Source organism: Microtus pennsylvanicus, chromosome 19 (assembly GCF_037038515.1).
Source record: "Microtus pennsylvanicus isolate mMicPen1 chromosome 19, mMicPen1.hap1, whole genome shotgun sequence".
Lineage (NCBI taxonomy): Eukaryota > Metazoa > Chordata > Mammalia > Rodentia > Cricetidae > Microtus > Microtus pennsylvanicus.
In genome coordinates this window covers 36,673,800-36,686,791 of record NC_134597.1, presented here as the reverse complement: position 1 = coordinate 36,686,791, position 12,992 = coordinate 36,673,800, and the positions used below count along the sequence as shown (strand labels likewise).

The 12,992-nt window shown below is 38.8% G+C and overlaps 1 protein-coding gene across 3 annotated transcripts in view; it reads left to right on the top strand.

Annotated features, from left to right (window-relative positions):
• The window catches only part of Tpk1 (thiamin pyrophosphokinase 1), a 361,699-nt gene that overhangs the window by 195,822 nt on the left and 152,885 nt on the right, over window positions 1-12,992 (top strand). The window lies entirely within an intron of this gene.

Sequence of the window (12,992 nt, the reverse complement as noted above, 5' to 3'; positions counted from 1 at the left end):
CTGTTCTTTTGACACAGATCCTGACCCATCATAACTGAAATGTTTGTTTTAGAAATAAATGGGGATAGCCACAGTTATCTATCCACTATTGCATTTGTTCATATATTATATTATTAATTGATGTATTAAATGTGCTTCTGTATGGATATAAATGTGTAACATAATGATTGTTTTGTATAATTTTGGTAGGATGTGTATTGTATGTAATTGAAAATTATTAAGTTCTTACATTGCTTTCATTCTGTGATGTATAAGTTATTCTGAAACTTCCATCTCTTTTCTGTGCTTCAAGTTACTAGTACATGTCAAGAGGAAAAATAAGATAATATACTGATTATTTCAGAAAACAATGCCATTGTGAACTTGATGATAATAAGTGCGTCTTGAAGAAGTGATAGAATACCCTGTACTTCCAGCACCAACTCTGTAACTGAGCCACTGTTTGTAAAAAATGTGCAGCAAGCTCCACCTTCTTTGTTTTTATTTTAGTCTGTCTGGACTTGCCTACCTCAAAGAAATGTTAAGAGCTTAAATAGGTAATGCTTTCTGAACTTCGAGCAAGGAATGCAAAGTGTATACTGTATTTATCCACACATTATGATCAATATTTAAATATGTCCACATGTACCAACCCTCACATTTTAGTGCAGAGCCAGCATTGTTTCCTTTATCAGGTGCTGTAGTAATTCCTGTGTATCGGAACAAATGCTGTACAGACTGAGTGCCACACAAGGACATAAGGAAAAAGAAGTTTCTGATCACCAGCTACTAACATATTGTTTCCTAGATGATTTTGCAGGGGCTTTCAAAAGAAGAACTCGCATCTGTTTCTTGTTATTTAATAGAATATTTAACTATGTAAAGATGTATTGCACTTGTTTATGCTGCATTTGTTTAATTATGTAAAAGTGTGCTGCTCTTTTAACTTGCCTGCCTAATGTACCTGATTGGTCTAACAAAAAGCTGAACAGACAATAGCTAGGCAGAAGAGGGATAGATGGGGCTGGCAGCAGAGAGAAAAGGGGAGCCAGTCAGCCAGGGGCCAGCCATGTGAGACCCTACCAGTCAGACACAGGAAGCAGGAAAGTAGGGTACTCAATACATACATGAGGTAAACAAGCTCTGTGGCAGCACATAGATTAATTAAATTAAAAGGGTTAATTTAAGTTTTAAAAAGCAGCAAGGAACAAGCCTAAGCTAATGGCAAGTATTCATAATTAATAGTAAGTCTCTGTGTCATGGTTTGGGGCTAGCAGTCCAAGAAAGCCTGCTACGGTTTCTCCTTCACAGAGAACAGAAATCTATTTCATAGTGCTGCGCCACAAGAGAAAATGGATAAACCTAGTGCTTTGAAGTGACTTGGGAGATGTTGCTAAGGACATAACAAGTGTCCCACCTTAGAGGCCGTGGCAGTCTAATTCATTCTTGCAAGAAGAGCAGTGTGTGTTTATAGGCCCCACGACAAAGGTTATGTTTCTCTGATTACCAGGAGTCTCAGTTTGATGACTCACTTTCCAGATGGAATTTCCTATTAATGTTTAGAGTGACAGCTTTGGTGGTTGTGGGGATCCTCTACGGAAGACACAGGGCCTTAGAGCAATATGAAAATTTAGAAGCCAATTCTGGAAAACCCTGTGTCTTGAGGCCTTCTGCGAGATTAATGATTGTGCAAGAGAATGTGCTGGCCACTGCTTTGTAGATAGAAATGCCTTTGTCTTTCTGTTTGCTTGATTTTGTTTCTCTCAGAAAGATATTGAATGCAGTAGTACTTATTTCAGTAAATGAGGTCACCCACATTAACAATGCTGTATATTTTAACGTGTGATTTCTGCATAGCTATTAAGTCATGACTGAAAATCCAGAAATGATGTTACTGCATCTCATAGAGATTCTTAAGCATATCAATGTATCCTTAGAAGTGATTCACTAGTGATCACGAGGAGAGCTATGACTTTTTTTTCTGTCTAAGTATACTCTCTTTGTGTCATCTTGAGCTTAAATATCTCAGGAAATTCCCTTTAAGTAGGAGAAGATGGACTCCTGTGTACTCAGCTCCTGCCTTTGGCTCTGCAGATAGAAGAGAAACTGCTTTCAGGCTCCACTGGTGCTCCGCCTTCCTAAGAACAGTTCTACATAGCATTCACGTCTGTTCAGGGCGCAGTTCCACATCAGCAGGTGCCGTGCTCCAGTCTACACGTGTAGGATATAAATGAGAGCACATCAGCTTCTTTCCTGAGCACCTTCCCCTCCTAACACATGCGAATGTCTATCTTTCCTAACGTAAGCTCTCGTATGATGATACTCTATAGCACATTAAGAAACAGCACTATATGAACACAGTTGCATTGATCACCTTTTTATCTGTTTTAGATGTCTATAAAATTGACCTGAAAAATTCCGATTTTTAAAAGCATTTATAAAAATAAAATATTTCATGAGAAACATATTATCAAATAAACATTTTAGCCCAGATTATAAGTTTACTATGATATATTCATTTGAAGTATGTTTAGGAAAGTGGCAAATAGCATTGTGGGTATCTTCAAGGTAAATCTTAAGCATGATGATATAATAAATATGTTATATACATGGATGAACATGCGTGCAAACTTACTGCATTGTAAGAAGTAAGCTTTAATTAGTGTCACTGCAGTGCAGATAGCTTTTCATTTGACATTATAAAATGGTCTAGCTCATATCTAGAAGTCAAAGTCCTAATACCAAGTGCAAAATTTGCTACTCCAACATTCTATTCTTCCTAATGGTAGAAAGGGATTCATTAACATAGGCTATTTATATTCCACCATCTTGCAATATCAAATGATGATTATACTACAGCAAGTCTGATAGCTCCCATTTATAAACTACACAATAAAAAGTGAAGATAATTTTAAACTAGTAAGCACTGAGGAAATAGTGCATGAAAAACACTGCAAATAGCCAATTCTTTTTTTTTTAAGGATAAAACAATTATATTTTATTTATTATAAGGGAAAAAAAACTCATGAAACAGGAAACGAGAAACCCAAACACAGCAATGCCCAGCAGGAAAAAGGCACAGAGAACACATATACAGAGGTGCACAACTTTTTACCTGGGTCCCAATGAAGCCACGCCTTAACTAAGACCCACCTCTTAAAGATTATTAGTTAACAAGACTTTCCCCATTGGAGCCCAGGTTCCCAAAACAGACTGTGTCTCAAATAATGAGGTAGAACACTCCTGAGGAATGACACCAAAAGTTGTTCTCTATATTCACACGCACACACACACACACACACACACACACACACACACATGCGACATGCACCTCTCTCTACACACAATAAATAAAAAAGAAAAAACTAAAATTTTTAAATAAAGTATGTACCTCCTGAATGACCCTGCAATTGTAGTCCTGAGAGTTTATTTTTAAAAAATAAAATAAAATGTATCCCCAATTGAAAATCTATACACAATTATTCTTAACAATTTTATGAAACGTAGACAAACAGTGCTGCATACATACATACATATATACATACATACATATATATACATACATGCATACGTACATACATATACATACATACATACATACCCTCAACAGTACCACTCAGCAATGAAAATCAATAAGCTATTGGTACAATTTAAACAGGTTTCAAGGGCATTACATTGGACAAAAGAAAAAGCTATCCATCCAAGGTCCTGCTAGAAGGCTCCGAGAAATTCAAATAACAGGACTGGGTGCTTACTTAGCATGTCCAAGACCGCAGAATTGATTCCCAACAAGGAAAGGAGAGAGGGAAAAGAAGAGGGGGGAATGCAAGTGGCATTCCATCTGATGTCTGGACTGATACTGGAAACACTAGCAGAATTGGTGTGTGGAAATGATGCTAGCAAAAGTAAGAGAGCTCGCAGAGTGGATGAGCAGAAGCAATCACTGTGTACAGCACGGCTGGGCTTACACACTGTTCAGTAGCACATGTGCTGAAAATTAAAGTAAATTACCCTGGGAGATGAGGACAAAGGTAAAGAAGGTGTGTGGACCAGGGGAGAGGATGGTAGGAAAAACAACTGACTTTAAGTGCTGTGCCCACTGGGTATACAAAGTAAGGTCCAATGTCAATTAATAAATATAAACCATCTTTCTTTGGAAAAAAAACAATTCGGTCTAAGTATAATTCAAGAATGGCACAGGACATACATTTACAAATTATTCTCTCTGTGAACTTCAAATTTAACTTAAGCATTCTTTATTTTATCTTGCATTCGCACCTCTAGTAACCATTGCAGTACTGATTCACAGGGGTTTAATAAGCATTAGTCCAGTGTGAGGAAGTGTATTCAGAGGAAGCAATGATCTAGGAAAGGAACCTTTACACCTTGTTAGTCACATTGAAACATCCATCTCCACTATCCTTAGCTCATAGCAATCACTGGTATACTTGCTATTTCTGAAATTTTGTGTTTTTGAGAATGTTACTTAAGTGGAATTATAAAACATGCATCCTTTTGAAAAGAAATATTGTGGAGTGAGAATGAGTGATCACGAGGCAAGGTGTTCTCATTGCTATTAAAAATGACCACACTTTCAGAAGTGTGGATCATTGGGACCAGAGGTCAGTGCATTTCCAACATGGTTTGGGAAACCACCTGATTCCTCTTTACCTGCACAGCTATGAATGAAGAAAGATGGCGCCTGTCCTATCTCCTGGGATGCACAACCCATTTCCACAGAAAGGGAAGGAGACTGTTTAAGTTGCGAGTCCTTTCAGATATTTATCTTGAGTAGAACAGTGTGCATGTTAGAGAATTTTTAACCATTGTGAAAAATTCTCAGTATATTTTAGTAGGATTTCAAAACCAAACTTTTCAATTTTTCATTTGGCTACCAATCAGTAATTTAGCCTCAATTGACAACATCTATATAACATCAGTTGTAATAACCTAAGTCTGCTTCCAATCAGTGAAAACCTAGGAATGTGTCATAAGTTATATGTTTTCATTTTCATCTGAATAACTACCATGGGGAGGTTGCTATAGGAGATGTGAACATTGCAAACCATGAATGATACCTTCTCATTTCTCCAAGGTCTATTATTCACAAAAAAATACTTTGGAATTCTTTTTCCCTGGAAATATTTTCATATCCTGACAGTGGGAGGTTTGGACATAAAATTATCTCCAGTAGGCTTTATACTATTCATGCTGTTAATTCTACACACTCTCATTCGCTATAATTTTACTCATAAACATATTTCTGACTTTTCTTCACGAAGCTTTTAATTTTCACCAGAGTTAAGTAACAAAATTAAGCAAAATTAAAATTGAAAGACTCATGAGAGGTTGTTTTATTCTGTTCTGCTTTCCTTGCCACTCAATTCTTGGTACTGGAAATGTAAACCATGCAGATTTGCTCCTGGAATCCATTAGATTATTTACATCAAGAAGGCAAAATAATGCATTTCTACATCTTTCTAGATATACTTGTTGGTACTGAAAGCTCTTATATCTCAAGAGAACTCCTTGCTATTGCTTGAGAACGTATAGTCGACTCAGACAAGGAAATGTGAGTGTTCAGGGGTCCTTCTTGGGGGAAGACTGCATCATTACCAGACTGACTTTGATATGTTTGACTACAAGATTTGGAACTTTTCCAGGGCAAATTCTAAAAAGGCATTTGAGTCCTGTGGGAGTGAACTCAGCAATTATGCCCCACGTTGTCATGTACTGTACTTTAAACTGAAGGGCTGCATGGGTGTGTGAAAGCAATATGAGAACAGGTGATCCAATCTATAGCTACACCAAGTGAGAGGATTGAGGCAAGCAAAAAACCATCCATCTCTACACAGTATATGTAGAGTTCTAGGGAGGGAAAAGGACACAGCTGTCATCAGAACCAATTTGTTGCATCTGCTTATAGAAAACTATGATCTCTAGGTAAAGAACCTTCATCTCCAGATAATGGTACTCCACTAAAGAACATTCAAAATGATTTCAAAAATAATTGTGTGACTTCCTTGCTCATGTTCTCCCTCCTTCTGCTCCTCATTGGGACCTTGGGAGCTCATTCTGGTTCTCCAATGTGGGTCTCTGTCTCTACCTCCATCCATAGCCAGATGAAGGTTCTAGGGTGATATGCAAGATATTCATCAGTATGACTATAGGATAGGGCCATTTCAGGTTCCCTATCCTCAGCTGCCAAAGGAACCAACTGGGGACATCGCTCTGGGCACCTGGGAGCCCCTCTAGGTTCAAGTCTCTTGCCAACGCTAAGATGGCTCTTTTAATTAAGATATATACTTCCCTGCTCCCCTATCCAACCTTTCTTTATCCCAACCATCCCATTTCCCCAAGTTCCCTCCATCCTCCCCTTCTCACTTTTCTCTCCCCATCTCCTCTTACCCCCATCCCACCCCACCCCCAAGATCCCAAGTTTTTGCCCGGCAATAGGAAGTTTGGACCGCGAGGGGTGCACCCAGCCACTGAGACAGTGGGGCTGATCTATTGGGAGCTCACCAAGGCCAGCTGGACTGGGACTGCATAAGCATGGGATAAAACCAGACCCTCTGAACATAGCGGACAATGAAGGCTGATGAGAAGCCAAGGACAATGGCACTGGGTTTTGGTCCTACTTCATGTTCTGGCTTTGTGGGAGCCTAGCCTGTTTGGATGCTCACCTTCCTAGACCTGGATGGAGGGGGGAGGACCTTGGACTTTCCACAGGGCAGGGAGCCCTGACTGCTCTTTGGACTGGAGAGGGAGGGGGAGAGGAGTTGGGGGAGGGGGAGAGGAGTGGGGGGAGGGGGAGAGGGAGGGAAATGGGAGGCTGGGAGGAGGCAGAATTTTTTTTTCAATAATAAAAAAAAATAGTTGTGTGGTTGTAGTTTCGAAGCTGGACTGGAGAATGTAATGACAGTAATGTAATGTAATGACTAATTCACTTGCAAAGTTGCTCCAACATTATACTTATTTTTTTCATCAGAGGTTTTAGAAAAGAATATAGACCCTAGAAATTAGCATTAAAGTATGTATTTGGTGTTGAGTTGAATTTGTTGTCTGTCTGTTTGTTTGTTTGTTTCATTTAGTCTTGAGTCCTCAAACAAACCATTCAGATAATAAACATTTGATATGTGTGTTAGTCACTCTGCTGATTGTTGTCAGTTGAGAAAAGCAAACTGAGCAAGATGTAGCTCTGATTTGAGAATTTGCTGTCTTTTGGAGGAAATGCCCTTGTGTTTGTATTATCCAATGTGTTGTCACCATAATACCACAGAGGACTAGTACTATGGGTGTCTGCTTTCTGCCATATGGAGATGCAGAGTGTCAATCTGCAGACCAGTCCAAGTCCTCACCAAAACTGGGTGCAGTTTCACCTTGGACTGTGCATCACCTGAACTGTGAGAAGGGAGTATCGCTCAGGTTGTCCTGGCTGTACTCCTTTCTTTTAGCTGACCAAGTTCAACTGACAAAAATGCTTCTGGCATTTCTTAATCAACAGCGTGTTTAACAAAGTACATGTCCAAGGAAGCTAACTTTTTTTCCAGCTTATCATTTTGCTTCATGCCAATCACTAGAATCACTTTATATGTTTATTAAAACATGTGTTTTAACTATTTCGTTTGCTTTAAACTGTTTTCTTTTGCTTTTTATCTGTAATGATCGGATACTTCTGGCTCTAGTTAATTTGTTTGCTCGGTCTTGACTCAATTATTTTATCAGTGGATGATATTTGCTCTTCTACCTTTAAATTTTATAACATGTAATATAATTGAACCAATTCTCAAACTTTTATTGAAGCCTCATCATTGTGCAGTTGTAAATCTTTGAAAGTTAAGAGCTGGTAATTATGTCATGTAATGTGACTGAAACCCTTGTGTTTGTTCTTGTTAGTTCTTCTGTTCTGAGGCAAGGAAAACATATGTCTTGGTTTGTACAGCAATGTCCCTATTTCTGTATTCTGTATTTATAATATTCACTTTTACTTTCATAAGCATCTCACTTTGTACATTATATGATTATCCTATCAGGGAGAACCACAAGAAAACTGCCCAGTTATGCATCCCCAGAATTCAATTTCTAGAAAGTAAATGTAATTAAAATACGCTGACAGTCACTGTTCTTACAGGAGATGGTGCATGTTGTATCTAAGTCTTTTTGAGGTCAAAGAAAGAAAAACTTGTCATTTGGTTACTGAAAGGTTTTTACTGCTTTAATAGAGAAGTAAAATCACTTCTTCCCATGGTATTATATGCCCCTCAGTTAGCCTTGCCATGGCTCTGTTAAGACATTTAAAGCAAAGCCCAATTTGTCACTCGTTTTTCAAAACAAAATAGTTTCAATTACTATTTAACTTATAATAGTAAAAACAGAGAACCTTTTGTGGTGGTTTGAAAGATATTGACCCCCCCCCCAAAACGAAGTGGCAGCAGTATTACAAGGTATAACTTTATTGGAGTAGATGTGGCCTTATTGAAGGAAGTGTGTCACTATGGAGGTGGACTTTTATGTTCAAGCTATAACCAGAATAACTCAGACTCCGTCTACTGTCTGTGGATCAAAATGTAGAGCTCTTGGCTCCTTGACCAGCAGCATGTCTGCTTGCACACTGCAATGTCCAACCACAATGATAATTAAACCTCTGAAACTGTAAGCCACCCCAAGTAAATGCTTTTCTTTATAAGAGTTGCTGTGGTCATGGTGTTTTTTCACAGCAATAGACACACTAAGACACCTTACTAGAAGAAAGAGGTGAAAAGCATCTTGAAAAACTTGCCAGTATTTAGTTCAGACCTCAAATAAAACCCAAAGAGTTTTTGTGGCATGGATGCAGCTAGCTGGCTAATCAAGTGTGGATACTGTAGATGGATCACTAATGTAACATGGAATTTTTAGATAGATTTTTGCTAAATGTCAAGACCTGAATAGCCCAACAACTTTTATGGTCATCACATGACCTGCAAACTAATAAAATACTTGTAAATTATCTTTATCTAAGGGCAGGAAATGCATACAAATCAGGATATTCTATTTTTTATATTCATTTTGATACAAAGAAGAGCACAGCTGCCATGTGTATATAGGAATCAAACATACAATCTAACAATAAGAAGCTGAACTTTTAAGCCAGAGAAAATATCACTAGATAATCTCACTCTTATTGCCTATTGCTATAGCTCTCATAGTTATATGTTAGTAACATTAATTTTTTTAAAAAAAAACCTTTTGGTCAATATTTTTCTACAATACTGGTACATGGTAAATTCCATGTATTTCAGATTCTCCTTCCATTATACCTACATCTGGTTACTTTGAACTCTCCTTTCCCTTTTTACCACAGTGACTCAGTTTTGTCCACATGTACGTATTGTAGTTATGTTTGTAACACCATGAAAACTCTCCATAATCTCTATTTATCCCATCTCCTCTTGTACCCTCATCCCATATTTCCTTCCCTCCAGCACTTACATGTGTTGACTATTCTTTTCTACTGTCCTTCTGTTCTTGTTTCACTCATCCATCTGTTCAATAAATACTCACTGACTACTAGTAATAGAAAGCCTCCACCTTCATGTTAATTGTAGTATATTTCTGCAGTGATAACAGGATATACTAAATCATTAAACTGTTTAGCATTGCATTGTTTTGAGAGGGGTGGGAGTTTTAAAGCAATGGAGTAAAGCCATCAAAAGAATATCTGGGGATAATGTGCTCCATAAAGAAGGAACAGCAAGTGCAAAGTATTTGAGATAGAAGGTCGTGGTGTGTTCATGCAGTAAGAGAGACAAAGGAAGTATGACTGGAATAGAGATGTGAAGAAGAGGAGAAATGGGACTGGGAGTGGTGAGATCACAGAAATGACCAGAGAACAAACCCTGTAGGCATTTGTGAGTCCTTGTAAAAATCACTGTCAGTCTGTTTTGAGAAGAAGAATGCCATGATAAGATTGACATTTTAGCTGGATTCTTTTGGTTACTACATTTAGATAGATTGTAGACAACACAGATAGAAACAGTAACTCTCGGTTAGAGGCTATTGCAATTCATGTGAGACATAGAGGTGGCTCATATTCCTCCCCAAGTGTTGGTTCCTTGGCCATGTCCCTAATAAAGTTGTGGTAGTGAGTTGAGAAATTCTGAGACTGCTTGGGTATTAAAGCCAGTATAATCTATATGGATAATAGATGGTGATAAAAAAAATGAGATAGACCTCAGTCATTATTCTGTGGGGTTTAGGTGGAGCAGGTGATGGATCTTGGAAGTGAATGATAGTAAGCAGCTGGATACAGAAACATGAGCTTCAGGAGAGGAGGGCCCAAATCTGACACTCAGACTGTGTTCCTTCTCTGCTGCTGTTTACGCTTTCTCACTGGGGCCTAGCATTAGGCACCAGGAGCTTTGTGGAAACTCCTGGGTTAATATAGTCTCTGGAGCCTTACCACAGTCTGTTCTCTGAAGCACCTCCCACCTTACAAGCTTCTATACCTAAAACAGCTTCCTGCCCCTCCTTTGGTCTGTGCTGCCACTCTCGTTTTGAAAATAGTCTACACCAGCTCACCTAAAGCAACTTCTGATGGAAGGTTTTAGTTGCATTTTTCCATCTTTTACCATTCACTTTCTTGGGTGGTTGGGATAATTCCTAACAAATGATGGATGATCAATAAATATTTCTGTTTTTCTTGTTTGCCGTTTGCTTATTAATGATACATATGTGAGTTGTATATGTAAGGTAGTAAAAACCACATGTTAATGTTTTTCATTATAATGCCACTAACTATTATGCAGGATAGCTCATTGGATAAAATGCCTACGGTGTAAGAATGAATAACTCATTTCGGATCAATAATAGCCATAGAAAAACTAGTCATAGTGGTGTAGTAACCCTAGCCCTGAGCAGACAGTCTAGCCAACATTCATGAGTTATGGGTCAGTGAGAGACCCTGACTCAAAAAACATTGCAGAAAGGATGGTGAGATTTTTCTCAACAGTTTGTATTCGCTCTTTCAAGAGACTCATTTTGATACTCAGTTCCCACATGGTGACTCACAGTCATCCTCACTCCAGTCCCAGGTGATCAAACACCTGACCTCTGTGATTTGCAGACGTGCCCTTGGTGCAAGTGTAGACATGAAGGAAAAACACTCATGCATTTAAAGTAAACAAATCTTTTGAAAATTAAGAAAAATATTAAAACATGTGAAATGATTAAGGAAGACACCCGGCATCAACCTCTAGCCTCTATGTGCTTGCCTATATGCACACAGGCATGCTTGTCCCCCCGCCACACACACACACGAACACACACCACACATAAATACAGACACATGCACATGCATGGATGCACTCACACACTCACACAAACACACATACACAGACAGACACATGCACTCACACACACACTTCAGTTTTTATCTAAAATATCTACAAATAAGCTAGAAGAACTTGTCATTTAGAGAGGCACAATTATGTAGAATTCTATTATGTTAACTCAGCCTGGATCTCAGCTTCTTGCCACTGTTTCTTACCATTTGTTTTTCTCCGAGTTCTTGTATCCTCAGCTCCCTCAGGAAATCCATAGGCTTCTCCATTGCAAACACTGCTGTTGCCTGTGGTTTATGGGCCCCTAGGCAGGGGGCCATTCATTTATATCAAAGGTTCTCACAAGAAATGACTGGGAAATGAAAGTAAGTGCATGGGGCTTTGAAGATCCACACATGGCCTGTTGTAGGTGGAACTCCCTGCCCCATTGGCACTGATGCAGAGATATTCCTCTAACCTTGAAACTCTTACAAGTGTGTGTCAAGGGTGTGTCTGCTCCTCCTTCTGAATATGAAGTCCCATTCCGAGCTAGAAGAACAGAACTTCAGAAGTAATCCAAAGATGACCCCGTGAACCCACCTGCAGCTTGCACTGATCCTCCGGTGTTTCTAATCAGCCTTGCTAAATACTTCCTGTAGGGAAAATGAGTAGTGATGAGGAGTAATGCTGCTTCTGAAAAATTCAGTGACTGATTTACAGATATTACTTATTCATTATGCTATCCTATTGCAGAAGATGGGAATTAAATTCCAACCTTAAAGGTTATTGGATCCCTCAAGGCCTAGAGTATATTAATGAAAAGTTGAGAACCTGAAAAAGATTCAAGAATCTGTATAGTGAATAATCTTCCTTCAAACCTAGATTCTGAAGTGAATTTAGACTCAGGTGGGACTATGACAGTGCATTTCTCTTCAATTTAAAAACAGTGGTTTTTGTATTCCTGGAGTCATAAATGGTCCTGACTCAGCTGGACTGGAGTGGGCTTCACTGTGACATCTGTAATGCACCAGTAGCACCTCACTGATTCCCAACAGAAGCTGACTCTGTCTCACATATTGGATTGCTTACAATGAGTTTGCTCTTTCCTCTAAGATAAACTCATACCTTCCAGATGCCTCTGTAGTTCAAATGACACCTGTTTCCTGTGTTTCTCTAGGCCCCAAATCTGTCAGCGCTGTAGAGGACTCACTCTAAGAGAACCACCTAGGTACAATAGATGTGTGGTTTGTCTGTCTTAAACTAGTCAAGCTTGAACATGAAGCATCTTATCCAAATGTAAATCCCTAGTCTTCCAACACTGATAAGGTTATGAATAGGAAGTGCATGCCAAATTTCTTCATTCTTCTTTGCAATTTACATTTTGATGTTTTGATAGAATCCCATTATTATTTTATATCCCCACCAAATGATGATGCATCTCTATTCCTCTTTTAATAATCTCTCTCTCTCCCTCTCTTCTTGTGTGTGTGTGATGGGGGAGAGTCTTCTGTTTCGTGTTAATTTCATTGGTTAAATAAAGAAACTGCCTTGGCCCTTTTGATAGGACAGAAAATTAGGTAGGCGGAGTAGACAGAACAGAATGCTGGGAGAAAAAAGCCGAGTCAGGGATTCGCCATGATTCTCCCACCCAACACAGCCACAGGTTAAGATCTTCCCTGGTAAGCCACCTTGTGGGCTACACAGATTATTAGA